The sequence below is a fragment of the Haliotis asinina genome, chromosome 5 (assembly GCF_037392515.1).
Source record: "Haliotis asinina isolate JCU_RB_2024 chromosome 5, JCU_Hal_asi_v2, whole genome shotgun sequence".
Classification (NCBI taxonomy): Eukaryota; Metazoa; Mollusca; class Gastropoda; order Lepetellida; family Haliotidae; genus Haliotis; species Haliotis asinina.
The window spans coordinates 16,299,895-16,315,740 of NC_090284.1; the positions used below are offsets into that span (position 1 = coordinate 16,299,895).

At 39.5% G+C, this 15,846-nt stretch overlaps 1 long non-coding RNA gene across 1 annotated transcript in view; it reads right to left on the reverse strand.

The window, feature by feature from the left end:
- Nucleotides 1–2,255: 2,255 nt before the first annotated feature.
- LOC137283747 (uncharacterized) overlaps nucleotides 2,256–15,846 on the reverse strand; it is a 702,566-nt gene continuing 688,975 nt past the window's right edge. The window contains exon 3 of the long non-coding RNA XR_010956876.1: nucleotides 2,256–2,267. This is a non-coding gene — a long non-coding RNA (uncharacterized lncRNA). The remainder of the gene's footprint in view (nucleotides 2,268–15,846) is intronic.

Here is a 15,846-nt window from a genome sequence, read left to right on the forward strand (position 1 = left end):
GCGAGAGAGAACCATCTTCCAACATCAACCATGAAAATCGTGAATGGTGTGTGTACATGACAGCATGGAGTGGAGATTGTGCATATATGACAATGTCGGTCCGATTCATCACTACAGACAGATAATCCCTAACTGTAATCTCAGATCACCCAGGTTGGTAAGAGTTGTGTTTAAGAATACACGCGAAAGAGAACCACTTTACAGCATCAGTCATGAAAACCGTGAATAGTGTGCGCACATGGTTGCATGGAGTGGAGAGAGTGCATACATAATGTCAGCCCGATTCGTCACTACAGACAGATAAACAGTGGCTAATATCTGGGACCGCAAAGACTGAAAGAGTTACATGTTTTCCTCTCGTGTTGTTGCCATCACGCAATTGACAGTCCCTGGCTTTCTGCAGTTAGCTTTTACACTTGGCGTCCACTTCGGGCTTTACATCACCATGTAGGCCTTCAAAGTGTTTTCTAACAATGAAAATGCAGACTAACGACTGTAACGATCTATTTAAATCGTCTGTCTGTATTGCACTAAGCGTTACAGGATCTATACACTTCAGCCAGAAAACGTCATTTGATCAATATTTTACAGTTTGGGCTGTTAGCTGAAAACCCATACATTGTTCATGTAGGTGAACGTCTTAATAGAACGCTCACGTGCTTGACAAGCATTTCTTTAGCATGAACAAATGTGGCTGTAATATATCAAGTTCAGAATCAGCAGTCATGCCACTGGGATATCTTTAAGCAAACCCAAACCTTAATGAAACAGGACCAGACGCAACGTTGGCTCACTCCTTAATGGAGATGGTTCCTTAAGTATGTCAGAAACCAAAGACCATTAGCTGAAGGCACAGTTCACTAATTATCAAGAAGACATCTGTATCTAATATATTAGGGTAGTATTGATTGAATAGCGTATTCATTGTGGGTAATGAATGATATGTTTATTTTAGTCATAGAACATACTATAGTGTATAGTAATACATCTGGGAATAAGATATACTGTTTTGGGAACGGCACAGTTTTTAGAAAAGCAGAAGATCAGTTCCTGTGCCCTGTCATGAAATATGCAGACGGTATGCCCTGCTTCGTGACTGAAGAACCCATCCCTTTGTCTACGATTTTATTACCCCTTTTAATAGCACTTACTAAATATTTATGCCAGTTGTTTGACATGACCTGGTTGCATTTCGAAACAACTTAATGGATGCAACTGTACTGCAAAAATGTCGATGACTTCATTTGTTCAACGACCGTGGGAAAAGTGTGAATGCGGCTATATTCACATCATGTAATGTGTGGAAAGCATTGCGTCCTCTCAAATATTGGTCAGTCAGACTCTTCAAGACAATGTTTGCAGTTTATGTAACGACGGCAATACAACCACTTTGGTTACCGTTCATAAGTCTCACCTTGGGTATCAGTATCCTTGCCTACACTACAATCCAACATGGAACACTATGGTCTATAATACATTAAATAAACCCCATGCCCTAACGTGTTTAACATCGCGACTAAACCCATGAAACGCCTGGAATTGTTACTCAAACACACAGATGTCTCGACTCTGAAGCTAATACAAATATGTTCGTGAGACCATCGACCTGTAGGGATTTGATACTGATGGTACATCAATACTGACGTGAGATTGTAAGTCAGTGAAGTAGAACTATACGTTTCAGATTTGATCTATCTTCATGAGTATAATAACCTATATACTGTCTACATTTGTAGAGGAAATGACACGGCGTTAGTCTATAGATGCGCGTTACCCTTGTAAAAATGTAGACGATGCATATACATTTCAGGTACATTTTCCTAATTTAAATGCAAGGAACTAACTTTTCACATATTGTTGTCCTTGGTCAGGAAATGTTTATCAGTCGGCGGGCGTCTGGGGGTGTACAAACTTATTTTGTAATCAATGCATCACGAACGACACTTGTGTGTGTTGTATGGACATGATCCTATTTCTACCACCTTGTTATTGGCATGCCATGTACATTATTACACTGTACCACACCCACGTACATCCCTGCGTCAGCTGGCGTCCGCCGGACGGTGATGTGTATGAAGGTTACAGCAGCACAGTCGTCATTTCCTTCATCTGATGCAGTGTGAATTAAACTGCCGTCAATGATGACAGGTTATATCTCCATGATCCGTATCCGGTAATTCATTTTCCTATTCTATGACTTCCTCGGCCTACATTTGCATCATCAATGGGATTTCCATCAAATATATATTTTTAATGTACACTGCTGGCTAACCTGTCAACTACTGCACATAGTACATCAGGTGTGGGTTTCATAAGCGAATTAACTTTCAAGGAAAACAGAGTATTACGATGGAGTCTTCAGCCTTCCGAGAGTCGCCTTACACTTTCTCCTCGAGCAGTGTTTCAGTAGTTTGAGCCGCCTTTATATGCTTTTGACAATATGTGAGGTACAATATCGATCATGCTCCTTTGACGAATATGTCATATGAGGTTAAACGACGGGAACATGTTTCTTATATTAAAGGTAAGCGTTAAGATGAAAGCATGTCTCCAGCCATTGGAGAGTCCCTCACCAATCTTGTCAAACGGCATGCCAGTAGTTCAAGCCGCCTTCATAATATCGCAATGAGGTACAATCGGCAGACAGGAGCAGGTCTTACACACTGAACGCACTTGAGACAAAAATAATACGATCATACGATTTGAAGTGCTTACTAACGGGCACCATGCCTTGACATGTGCTTCGGATGCACTGTCGATATTAATAAACGATATTGGTTATTTGTGTTATTTTTATAATCATGTATGAAATGTTTATAAGCAAATAGTTAGATTCTGTAGAACAACAAATTCATTAAAACGATAATAGCTTCAGCTAGCAGAAAAGTTGTGTTCCTTCCCAAATTTATATGGTAGAAATTGAAAAAAAAACAACAAAGAAAACCTCTCAAGTATTGTAGCCATGTTGGTGGGGTTTGTTTTGTTTGTTTGTTTTGGGTTTTTGTTGTTGCTGTCGTTTGATGTTACGTATCTTTATATCGCTTTATATCCTTGAAAACCAGTACACAATCCTTTGGTAACCACTGTCACAAAACCGTAGGATTTAATTCGAGGTTTTATCACTCAGTTGTCGGCGGTGCACTCATGTGTTGCCGTTACGAATACAAACGAGCGTTTAAATGACACATGTTCAGCCAACAATAACCTAGCCGTCGCAGTTAGCTGACAGTTATTTGTAGACCTACGACCTCACAATGTTTGTGCTAGAGTAATTTTCGTGCCCGTAATTCTTCCCAAACAAAGCACCACACGGAGATGTGATGTTCTCGACATCCCTCTGGCATGGATTGAGGAAATACATTCCGATATTGACATTGTAAATATCCTCCAATATTTTTTCATTATATAATAATTGATCTTGTGTCTTGTTTGTGAACAAAAGGTCATGGACAGTAGCATTCAAAACCCATAAAACATCGATCTGGAATTAAGTTCCTTTTGTGAATCAGAAGAATATACATTGTAGGTGCGTTTACATTCCATTTAATCTATTGCTTTGATGGGTTCCAGTGGTCTGTTTACAAAATCCCCAGATCCATAAAGCAGTATTGGTCAAATTCAATGGAAGTTGGACCAAAAATCAGCCCGAAGGAAACAACACGTGGGAGTCGAGACAAAAACATACCCCCAATCAGACGCATATGTTACTTCCTGAGATAAAATGGCGAGAGGAATGTTTTCACTAGAAACGCAACTGAACCTTATTCAATTCAAGAAATTATAAAATGCTAACCTAGGTCGGTGTACGGTGATAATTTGCATTGACGAAGATGTGTTTATATGTTAACGGATGCTATGCTATAATCTGGCATTGCAAAGTCTTTGAGAATTCCAAGGCATTGAGTAGATTGTAGATTTGCCGTTTTGAAACCTCACGGGATATATCCTACCCTCTTGTGCATTGGACAATCAGTTAGAATTCGTGCTGTATTGTCTGTAAAGGATCAGTATTTATAAGATTCGACAAGAAACGCACCTGTGAACCTACTTGAAGCTATCTTTATGTGCCCACCTACACAAGCCAGGGCGTTTTGTGTGTGAATAACACAGCGTGTTGATTGGGTTCAGCTGAATCGCCATAGTATTTTCACGATCATTTGCATCAAAGACGCCTAACAAGTTGTCTACGGGGAAATCAGTTGCTAATTATTGATAAACATATCTTTTATCACTCAGTGATTGGTAGTGCAGTCATGTGTTGTCGTTACGAACACAAACAAGTGTTCAAGTGATCTTTGTCCAAGTAACAAAAACCTCGACCGCCGTTTGCACGGCAGTTAGTTGGCAGATATCTGTAAACATACGACCCCACAATGTCTACACGAGCCATTTTGACCATGACAATACACTATGAGGAGATGTGTTCTCGTCATCCCTCCCGAGTTCAATTAAGGAAATAGATTCCGAAATTGACACTTTAAAAATCGTTACATATTTTTTCATTATGTAATAATTGATCTTGTCTGGCGATGACTTGTGTGAACAAAAAGGTCATGGACAGTAGCATTCCAGACATGTCAGCTGCAGATCAGCATCACCACGTTAAACATCAATCTAGATTTAAGTTCCTTTCATGTATCAGAAGAATATACGTTGTAGGTGCGTTTACATTCCACTTAACCCACTTTGATTGGTTCCAGAGGTCTGTTTACAGAATCCCCATATCAATAATGCAGGGTATAGCCAAGTCAGAATTGAGAGTTGCTCAAATTCAGCGTCGACTGAAAATCAGCCCCGAAGGAAAACACAGACGGGAGACGAGCCAGACATAATGCCTCACCCAAAATTAGATGCATGCTTTATTTCCTGAGATGAAATGGCGGTGGGGTGTTTTGACTGGAAACCCATCTGAACTAATTCAGTTAATCATATTATAATGTGCTAAACTAGGTCAATTTTTGCTGATAATGTTCAATGATGATGATGGGTGTCCTATGCTAACGGATGCTGTGGTGTAAGCTGGCACTCCAAAGTCTTGAGTAAAAAAAACGAAGATTTGACTTTTAAAATTTCATGGGAAATCACCTAGTCTTATGTGCATTAGACGCTCAGATGGAATTCATGCTGCATTGTCTATATAGGGTAAGTATTGATACAAATGGGCAAGAAACGCACCCGTGAATCCTATTTGAAGCTTTCTTAATGGGACTATCTACGTTAGCCACGACGTTTTATGTGTGAATAATGCAACGTGTTGACTGGCTTCACTTGAATCATCATTGTACTTTCCTATCAACATGGGTCCGTAATCCGTCCGAATGCAGTCTTCATAAGCTCTGGCACCTTTCATGAAGCATTATACCTGACCAGAAGCGTGGAAAATTGGAAACGAGAAGATTGCTCGTACAGTTTAATGCTGCATTTAGCCTCAATAATTGGACTGACAAAAACTTCAATGCACGTGGCCATAAAAGGAGGGGGCATCGATGGAATGTCCTTTGGAAAACTGAAGGGTGTAGGCAGGCCAGAGAATGTCACGTCGTGCACGTGATAATCAGCAATTTTGCGCTCCATTAGAACTACAACGGTGTCCAACAGACTTAGCTTGATATAGCTGTTTAACATGACACGAGCGTGGTTAGCTTAACTTTGAGGGTTTGACGGCGGATTAATTGGGGGTTTAATAACGGTACCGGTGAATCTGAGCAACTGGCGATAGTTCGATTCAGCATGTTTTTATTATATACAGTTTACGGCTACTCTTGGCAATTTTACCAATTAGCATGTCAAAAAAGCATAACTGTAACTGAATTTTCAATTTCCAGATCAAGCGTCCGTACACACCAACGAATGAACATCTAAATGTAGAGCAATTTACATGTATGTATATGATTACAGATTCCGATATTACAAAGATGCATATCTTTTTGAAAGTGTTCAGAGTGTGCACGTACACACCTGATTTGTTGATAACAACATACGTTTGATTAATAAGGTTTCTCGTGAAGTAGCGCCCTGGGGTAACTGGGGATATGTGACATCCTACCTGTGGTGAGAGCCACAGGTTCATTAATGTTGACATTAATGTTCACGTAAAAGTTCTTTAATGCCTAAGTAAATATACGTTGATGTTCAAGTAAACGTACTTTCTCACGGAATAATTAAGTTTTTGGTATATATAATGCAATGTGTGGAGTATATACTTACGAAATATACATGTAAACAAATGTTAAATGTTTTACGCTAATCAGCGTTGAGGGATTTGTTGAGTATTTGATGCCTGCAATGTATGAAAATATGAAACCAACAACATTAGTGGGAGCACTCGAAAGCTAGTTCCCCTAATTCTGCACGTTGTTATCATTCACTGTCTACGAAATTAAACACTCTACGCAGTTTTGTCAAGTCACGAACCACGATGTTCCCCTGAGAGGGTACGTAAGTCTCGAAACATTCAAAGTAAATTTAAACTTAATAGGCTTGTTAAAAGTAGCATTCTTGTTGTTTTAATTTTGACTGACATTTCCCACAATCGCCAGCAGCTAAAGGGATGGTGTAAATCCAGCTAGGGGCCATGCAGGAAGCAAATGTACTGTAAGTCCCCATGGTCCCTAGTATGGTGATCTACCTTCAGTTGTTGACGAGCTATAGCCGAGCTATAGCCGAGCTTTATATTTGTATTGTCCAAATAGTGATATTAGTTTTAATATTCCGCGCTAGTTTTAAATCTAGTTGGGATATACTAGTGGTTTTACAGTTCCTCGTCAACAGGGTTTTAGTTTCTTATATTTTTGGTATGTAATGTAATTGTAAACTGTTCTCGTCACGATATGACTGAAATATTGCCGATGTGAGGTTAAATATTAACTCACTCATGAATGAATCATGACCGGGAGTCTATAAAAGATTTGCAAATATTTAGAAATTGCGATATGACTTTAAACATGAAGACAAAGTCATCAATATCTCCAACAACAGCAAAGTCAAACTTGTTGCAATGGAAACGCAAACGTATATTTCATTTAAAAACCCAGAATTACCAAAAGGCACCAGTACACCACCAGGTCTATCTATGTGCCAAGTTTGGCGAAGAAATATTGCAAGGTTTTAGAGTTATGCTCCGGAGAAGGCAAATGTGCACGGACGGAGTGTGCAAAACGCGTTGCGGGGGATAATAAATTAGACCATCAAATACTTAAGTTAGCCTTATATACTGTGTCTAAATAAATGGTCTCTTGCTTTCAAACAACCTACAGTTTGAAATACTGTATAACTGTTTTGAATAATTAACCAAGCTTATCATGGTGTAATGATAAGGAGCTTAGCTGTGATAACCGTATCTTACAATTGGTAGTAGTCAAATGAGACTTAACAGAATTTACATTACCAGCTACCAATTCCACGTATCAGACACTGTCAATGATGAGACAACCAGTACTGCATGGTGTTAATAACCGAGGAGGAAATCATCAGTATTTCCTGAAAGTTTAAAAAGGCTAAACGTTGTAGTTCGTGAAAGTTCAAATAGTGTCTCACACAAGGAGTGAGTGAGTGAGTAAGTTAATATTTAACGTCACATCGGCAATATTTCAGCCATATCGTGACGAGAACAGATGTGAAATTGAAATAAGATATGGCTACACTATAAACACCTATCATCAAAGGACAGTAAAACAACTAGAATATCACAGCTACGGGTAAAACTAGTATGGAACGGTAAAACTGATATAACTATTTGGACAAGACAAGGTAAAACACGGGCTATATACGTCACCAGCAGCTGAAGGTAGATCCCCATGCGAGTTTCGCACAAGGAAATGCAGAAACAATGTTGGTAAGTCTCTGAAACACAGAGAAGCACTTTGCAGTCGGCCATAGATAATCATCACTCTCTCCTTATCGATATAGTGAGTGAGTGAAGATTATAAGTTACATCGGCAATATTTCACCTATAACCTGAATAACCACATCGACTAGGGACCACGGAGACTTTCAGTAAATAGAATACACTACGCGATGTCTCATTACATAGGAGTTATACGAAACGAGTGTCCTCCCTATGGTATACCGTTCTTGTGCGTTTAGTTTTACGTCGCACTCGACAATGTTCCACCTTTAAAGCGGCGATCTGTAAATAATCGAATCTGGACCAGACAATCCAGTGATCAACATCATGTGCATCGATCTGCGCAATGGGGAACCGATGACATGTGTCAGCGAGTCTGACCACCCTATCCCGTTAGTCGCTTCTTACGACAAGCGTAGTCACCTTTTATGTATACCGTTGGAAGATTATAATATTTGTATAATTCGTGTGAAATGAGACCGAGCGTGGTATTTTACTTATTACAAGCGTTTTACATGTCATCAAATTGTCAAAATAGTGTATTCCTGTTATCGTTTTGGTTTCAAAATGAAACCAGTTTAGAACAGTTTTTCCATGTCACATTGTATTGACCCCACTAAGCCATTTTGTGCATCAACGTCACCATGCATGTCAGTTGTAATCGCCTCGTAAAGCCGTCTACAGTAAACTACTCGTAGCATCCTGTCTCTTTTCTAAGATCCTCGTGGAAACATTAGGTTTATGTTTCTCGACGGATACAGTGTCTCAGTTCGACTCACAATGCATGCAAGTGGTAAACTGAATGATTGCACGTGTTTGTTACAAATGCAAATGTAGTTCCGTCACAGCATGACCTAACTGAGAGATTATTAGTTATCAATCAAATCGTCAGAATCTCAGATTAAGTCGTTACGACATAAGTCAACGCGGTACGACACTTGTGTGACGTACGAGATTAGTATGCAACTATCCATACGCTGGAAACGTGGGAAACAGAACTGCTTCCTGCATGGAACCTGGCTGGATTTACACCATCCTTTCAAATGAGAGAAAGCAGACTAATCCTTAATAAGAAATGCTTTCATTGACAGTAAGATTAGAGGATTCCATGATTCAAGACTACAGCCCACGCTCGCAATCATTTGGTAATACGTACTGATCCCAATAAACGCTTTCGGGACCCAAACACTTTTCAAATGATAGCATTAACATTCCGACAACACGTAACACGAGCATGTTTTTATTAAACACTATGAAATAATGATCATCAGTGAACAGAAGGAGTATCCTGCCCAGCTGTCAACGCTCGTTTCAAACACAAGCAAAGAGTACTTGAACAGTATGTACAACAATATAAGTGCAGAAAATACTGAGCTGTAACCAGCTCAGCACGTCTAAGATAGCATTCAGACGTTGTCCCAGTGTTTACCAAAGTTGGGCAAGTGACTGCCAGTGTTGGCCCGACTCTGCTATCTGGAATCGGTCTACCGCAAGCCTGCCCGCACAGTCCAACACAATCACAACCATTCACACCACTATCCCCAAGTCAAGATCGTCACACTTTCCAGAGGCGCGGAAACCATCTGTAACCCTGACCTTCTGCAACAAGAAGTAGTCCACCTCAAGACAAAATTCGTCACACACGCAATCCCATGAACCTTGTAGAAACCACCCCAAAGAAAAACATTACAAGATCGAGTTTGGCGTCCTCCAAAACCTGAGCCACCTCTCATCCGCATCCGTATATTGGGCCAATTATTCAGCAAGTCAGCAGACTTTCTCGTCTACGTTCTATTTTCTTAAAATAACATCTTCGAACATGCCAATCAAGCAACAGTTCCTACCCACTTTGATGCCACAAAAAGGCAACATAAGATGGTGGCGTATTCATTATAGGTAACATTACGCAAACGTTGCGACCGTTAGTCTACTGTATTTCTGTCTTCAGTGTAGCTCTTGTAAATCTTCTACACCCATGGTTCCAGGTGCAGACAGCTCTCCTCTTTTCAACACGTTTTCCTCTCGACAAGACACTAAACAATGTCAGTGACTTATTTCTTTTAGTTGTTGTGTTACATCTTGTTGACAAACTCCACAAAATAGTAGCAAGAAATATCCTCATACTTACAGTGAAGGAAGTTGCGGAAAAAATCTGTATATTTCTAATTTCGGGAGATCAATAGTTTTGCAATTTGGAGCACTTCAGTCAATTTTCTTCTCTCCAGCCCGACGCAATTTAACCGTGAGCAATCTTGAAGCCTGGATGGGTAATTCGGTTTACCTGAATTGCTCCTCATAAAATCCAAACGTAAAGAAGAAAAACTCTCTCTGAAACTGGGCAGGCACTTAGGAGCCGAAGTTGTGAGTAAAGTATGCTTGATACAAGCCCAGTAATGTCACAGAAAAGCGAAAACACCATATTTAATTAACACCTGTTTTTTACCATTCCTTTTTTTTCACTCACCCTGATAATTGTACCATACAAATTAAGTTAAAACACAAAAACAAGTTTGATGAATCATGTCCTTGTGAAAGGGAAAAGAATGTAAACAGTATTACGTAAATAATTTGGTAATGCTTTGATTTTACATCGCTCTAGAAATATCCGTTATGTGTCACGGCGCGAACATCATAAAGGGGCTTTGCATATCCTACCCATTTTTCAAAACTACCTTCAATCGACGTCGCATCCAACTTAACAATTTCCCAGTCAGTCATCTCCTAACCTCTCTATCTTGAAGCCATGCCTACTCCCCCTTAAATAAACAGTTCATATCCCACATCTACCCCTGTCACACCATTAGCAACAAGTCCTGATTCTAGATGTTTCAAGACGAAACCGGTTTCACAATGAGACCTGCATCCATTTTTCACGTGTTCTGCAAGTCCGTTTCTCAGTGTTAATCCCATACACCTTGATGTGACGTTACATTTTATCCCACTTACCCATACACCTGGATGTGACGTTACATTTTATCCCACTTACCCATACACCTTGATGTGACGTTACATTTTATCCCACTTACCCATACACCTTGATGTGACGTTACATTTTATCCCACTTACCCATACACCTTGATGTGACGTTACATTTTATCCCACTTACCCATACACCTTGATGTGACGTTACATTTTATCCCACTTACCCATACACCTGGATGTGACGTTACATTTTATCCCACTTACCCATACACCTTCACATTCCAACCTCTGCACAAATCACTCCTACATCATATTCACCCCGTCCACCCACTTTCATGTCCACCCTCTAGGCCAATCAAAATCTTTTGTCAAACAAACCAAAGGCATACCCACGTGTCCCAATCCTGTTACAAACCGAAAAGAGGCCTTTTCCATTAACTGTACTTTCCCACATTGGGCGTAAGGTCTCATTTTGCGTGCATACCAATACACATTTTACACGTACACTGTTCTGTGTGTACAGATCAGTGGAGTTCTTGCAGATCATATGGTAAATGGTGCACAACATTTATGACTGTCACTTTGAGATCATTAAACTACATTGATAACATGATCAAAGGTCACTAAGGTATCAAACGATAACGTTACAGATACGACAGATTGCAACAAGAGGCTTCTAATTCATTCAGAACTCTGTCGATAATTTTAGATACACTGATCCCAGGTCAAACAGTGCTGTTATAAACAAATAAAGCATTGGTCACAGTATACAATCAGTAGAAGAAACGCATAACCTCTAGAGACGAATTGTTGACCAAATTCTATCCTTTCTTCAAGCTGAAAACGTCTAAAGTGACAAAAAATACTTTGTATCGCCCAAAACTGTGTTCCACAGGAGATATCGCTTGTGCGAGATCAGAAGATAGGGGATCTCGCTTTCACAGTAAAATTTGCACAATGCCCTGACAATGCTATGACGTCATGGACTCGATGATGTCACAGTGCTGTGACATCGTTGCATTGTAAATCTAATGTCAGTGCTGTATTCGGAAATGTACAATTTTCACTGAAAACTATGAAGAACGATTAGGGGTGATAAATAGAATCTCACCACCATGTCTATCAAGTATATCAACACTCGTTGATATAGTTTAAGGTAAAAAATATCTTCGGCATACTTGATATTTTATCAACTCGTGTCGATATATTTGATATCAGTAGACTTGGGTGAGATTCTCTATTTGTTACTCACAGTTGTAATCTTAACCGCACGAAAAACAAACATCCACAATCTATAACGATGACTACTGTGAGATGACTACGATGATTCACTGCTGATGTAGCTTGACCAAGGGTGTGGACAAGAGGTCTTAAATGGTAAAAGTGAGTGAGTGCGTTGATAGCTAACGTCACATCGGCAATGTTTCAGCCAAATCGTGACGGGAACATTTAACACTGAAATGGAATATATGTGTATAATAAAAACCTGTCGACAAAGGACAGTAATATTGGCATATAAATTAGACTAGAAAGTTAAAACTACCATCATTACATTGACAATGCAGCATAAAACAGGCTATAGATCGCCAGCAACTGAAGGTAGATCACCATACAAAGGACCATGGGGACTTACAGTACCTTTGCTACCTGTATGGTCCCTAGTTGGATTTACGCCAACAGCAGCAGCCGGCGAATGTACGGAAAGCTAGCCAATTTTAAAACAACAAAAATACTACGCTTAAAAAACTTGGTTAGTTTACATTGACTTGAAAGTTTTTGGACTTACGTGCCTTAAATGGTAACAGTAAACGTTTTATTGTTGCTTTCTATTCTAGTTTAAAACCATTTTAAAACATCACTAAAACTTCAGATTTTGTCCTTTGGAGGCTTTATCAACCATTCATCGTTTTTTAAACTCTGTACCTCATTGATATTTTAGGAAAGCCTATGAGACAAAGAAACCAACCATCAACGGAATATCTTCTACAAATGTTGAACGATTCTGATATTAATCTGTCAGAAAGAGACTCAGATGGCGGTTCCGAAATCCTTTGAAATGTCTGATGACACTTCTAGCGACAGCAATGACACTGATAACGACATCAGTCAAGTACTTGATGACGACCAAGATGCAGCCAGCCTGCATGTAAAATCCAGAGTGATGGGCACAGGCTACAATGTTTATCTTTGCATTTGTGATTGTTTTAAACATTTCCACAAAACCAAAGCAAGATGATGAGACACCATGTCCAAATACGAGTTCAGCTGTCTGTCCATTAAGTCTGAAGTTTAATGAGAGACCATACTCCTTCATGTAAGCATTTTATTCGAAAGTTTCTGTTCATGTTTTACTTCACAGTTTAGAATTGATGTTAACAATGGCTCCCGTGTAACATTGTTTGCGGTAGTACCTATTTTTCTCAATATAATGGGCTTAATTTGGATCTGACATTTTAAATGTAGTTTGCTGAATACTGCGTATTGATTGCTGATTGAATGCAATGGTAATGAAATATTATTTCCAACAATTGAGTTTTGTTATCAATTTTGTACCATTGTTTGACACATGGATGACATATTAATGCGTAAACAATTAATTGTGTGTTCATTGTATCTGTCCACATATACGGATATGGAAGACATTTGTGTCAAGCTAAGTCCCAAAGTCCACACATGTGGACCCCTAAAATAACCCAATGGGGGTATGTGAGCATGAAATGACTTATACTGTATTTCCATTGTAAGTGTAGTCTTTGCGAAAAAAATCTATGTTAGCATTTCTGATGAATAAAAATAAGCAAATTTGGCTACCTCTGGGTCTCAAGAGGAAAACGTGGCCACAGATCGCCAACAACTGAAGGTAGACCACCATAACAGAGACCAGTACTACTGCTACGTTCAATATCTGACAAACGGAAGTTGACATACATGTCCTTGCTTGTGGACACGTTTTGATCAACGTACGATTGTCATAATACTTAAGCATCAACATATTAGAGCTGTGAAGAAGTGATACATTGACCACTGGGAACATTGTGCTCATAAAAATGAATCTCTCGAGTTCCACTCATTCACTGTGTCACCATTAATGGTTCGTCCTTACAATACGTTTGACATTGACGGATTCTTTCGTGACAAAAGTAAATTTACGGCAGGAGATTTGATAATACAGGCATCGATAATGAGAACATTTCCATATTTCTGGTTGAAATATTGACATGCTGTGCCCTACTTCATAGTTCTATCCCTCTTTACAGCATCGTCTAGTTCAACTGTCTCTTAGAGTACATACTAGATGAGTGTACCCAGTCTTCGAACATCAATCATGAAGATTGTGAATAGTGTGTGTGTATGAAACAGCATGGTGTGGAGAGAGTGCATATATAGCAATGTCGGCTCGATTCATCATGCAGGACAGTTACACCCTGGTTGTCATATCTGATCACAAAGGTTGAAAAAGTTACGTGTTTTCTGGCTCTCATGTTGTTGCCATCAAGCAACTGACTGGCCCTAGCTTTCTGTAGTTGGCTTTTACATTTGGCGTCCACTTTGCGTTTAACAACACCATGTTGGCTTTTAACGTGTTTTCTCACAAAAGAAGATCCAGACTAACGACTGTATTAATCTATTAAAGTCTTCTATCAGTAATGTAGTAATGTTTACTCGTCTCAGGAACTATAAAATTCAACAAGAAAACGTCATTTGGTTATTATATTAAAGTCTGGACCGTTAGCTAGAGGCTTTTATACTGTGCGTGTAAGTGGGCTTCCTAACAAAATGTTTACGTTCATGTGCTCGCCAAGTATTTCTTCAGCACGAGCATATATGACTGTAATATATCAAGTGCATTGTCAGCCGTCATAAAACTGGACGCTCACTGATCAATGAAATGGGACCAGAGGCAAGGGTGTCCCACTCGTCTGAATGTGATGAATGCGAGTTAGGCCCTTATGCATGCCAGAAACGAATGATCGCGGGCTGAAGTCACAATTCACAATGTTTTAGAACAGTGAGACTTATGATTATGCTCTTAATTTTCATTAAAGTAGGAAACGTCTGAGACTGGGCTTCCTCTGAAATCAAATTGACACGCGGTGAGAGTCTGTTCAAACCTGCATTAGATCCACTGCCCAAAGGAAATTTTTGCGCGAACTACTCTTCTAACGCGCTAAGTGGAAGATGAAAGTTCGAGGTGTTGCCAGAGGCCATGCCTCAGTAGGACGTGAGATAATGCTCTTCCTGATGTCTGATTTTGATATAATAATTAATGTGTGATGCACATAATTCTTGTCTACATGAAAAAGTTAAATAGTATCAATAATTGCACACTAATACTTATATGTGAAATAGCATCTAATCGACTGCAGCAGTGTTCTGAAGATGGCAGATTGTCAAATCTACAACCCTTGGCGATCTGGGTTATGATTTGTCTTCGGTCAGTAACGCTTGTCGAAAGAAGCGACTAATGGGATCGGGTGGTCAGACTCGTTGACTCGGTTGACACATGCCATCGTATCTCAACTACATAGATCGATGCTCATTCTTTTGATAAATGAAGTGTCTGGTCCAGACTAGAACATTTACAGTGTGGCGTTAAAGAAACAAAACAAATCGCATAAAGACCATGTTTTGTTTACATGCAAGAGATGAATACGTGAGTGTGTATGAGTTTACGTCACGTTTACCACCATTCCAGGAACATGACATAATTGCTAACGGGAAGCAGCTTCCCGTGTTTTAACCATGTGAGGAATCGAACATGTGAAGACATATAGCATCCGACCATCTACACAGAAACGTGTCATCTGTTGCAATAAAAAAGTAACAATCCATGAACCTGTTCTTATTCTCCCAAAGAGATGATAGTGGTAACGCTTGCAGTCAGTCGCTGTTCAAACGGAAGGATAGATTTTCTAAACGATTACGCTGTATGAAGTTCATAATGTGCCTCCATCCCAAGACCAAAACAAACGCACCCCGCACCCAACTCCCATCTACCTCCATACTGTGCTGAACCGTTAGCTTAAAACCATTCACTGACTTTAACAGTTTTGATTTCTAAGTTATAATACATTTTG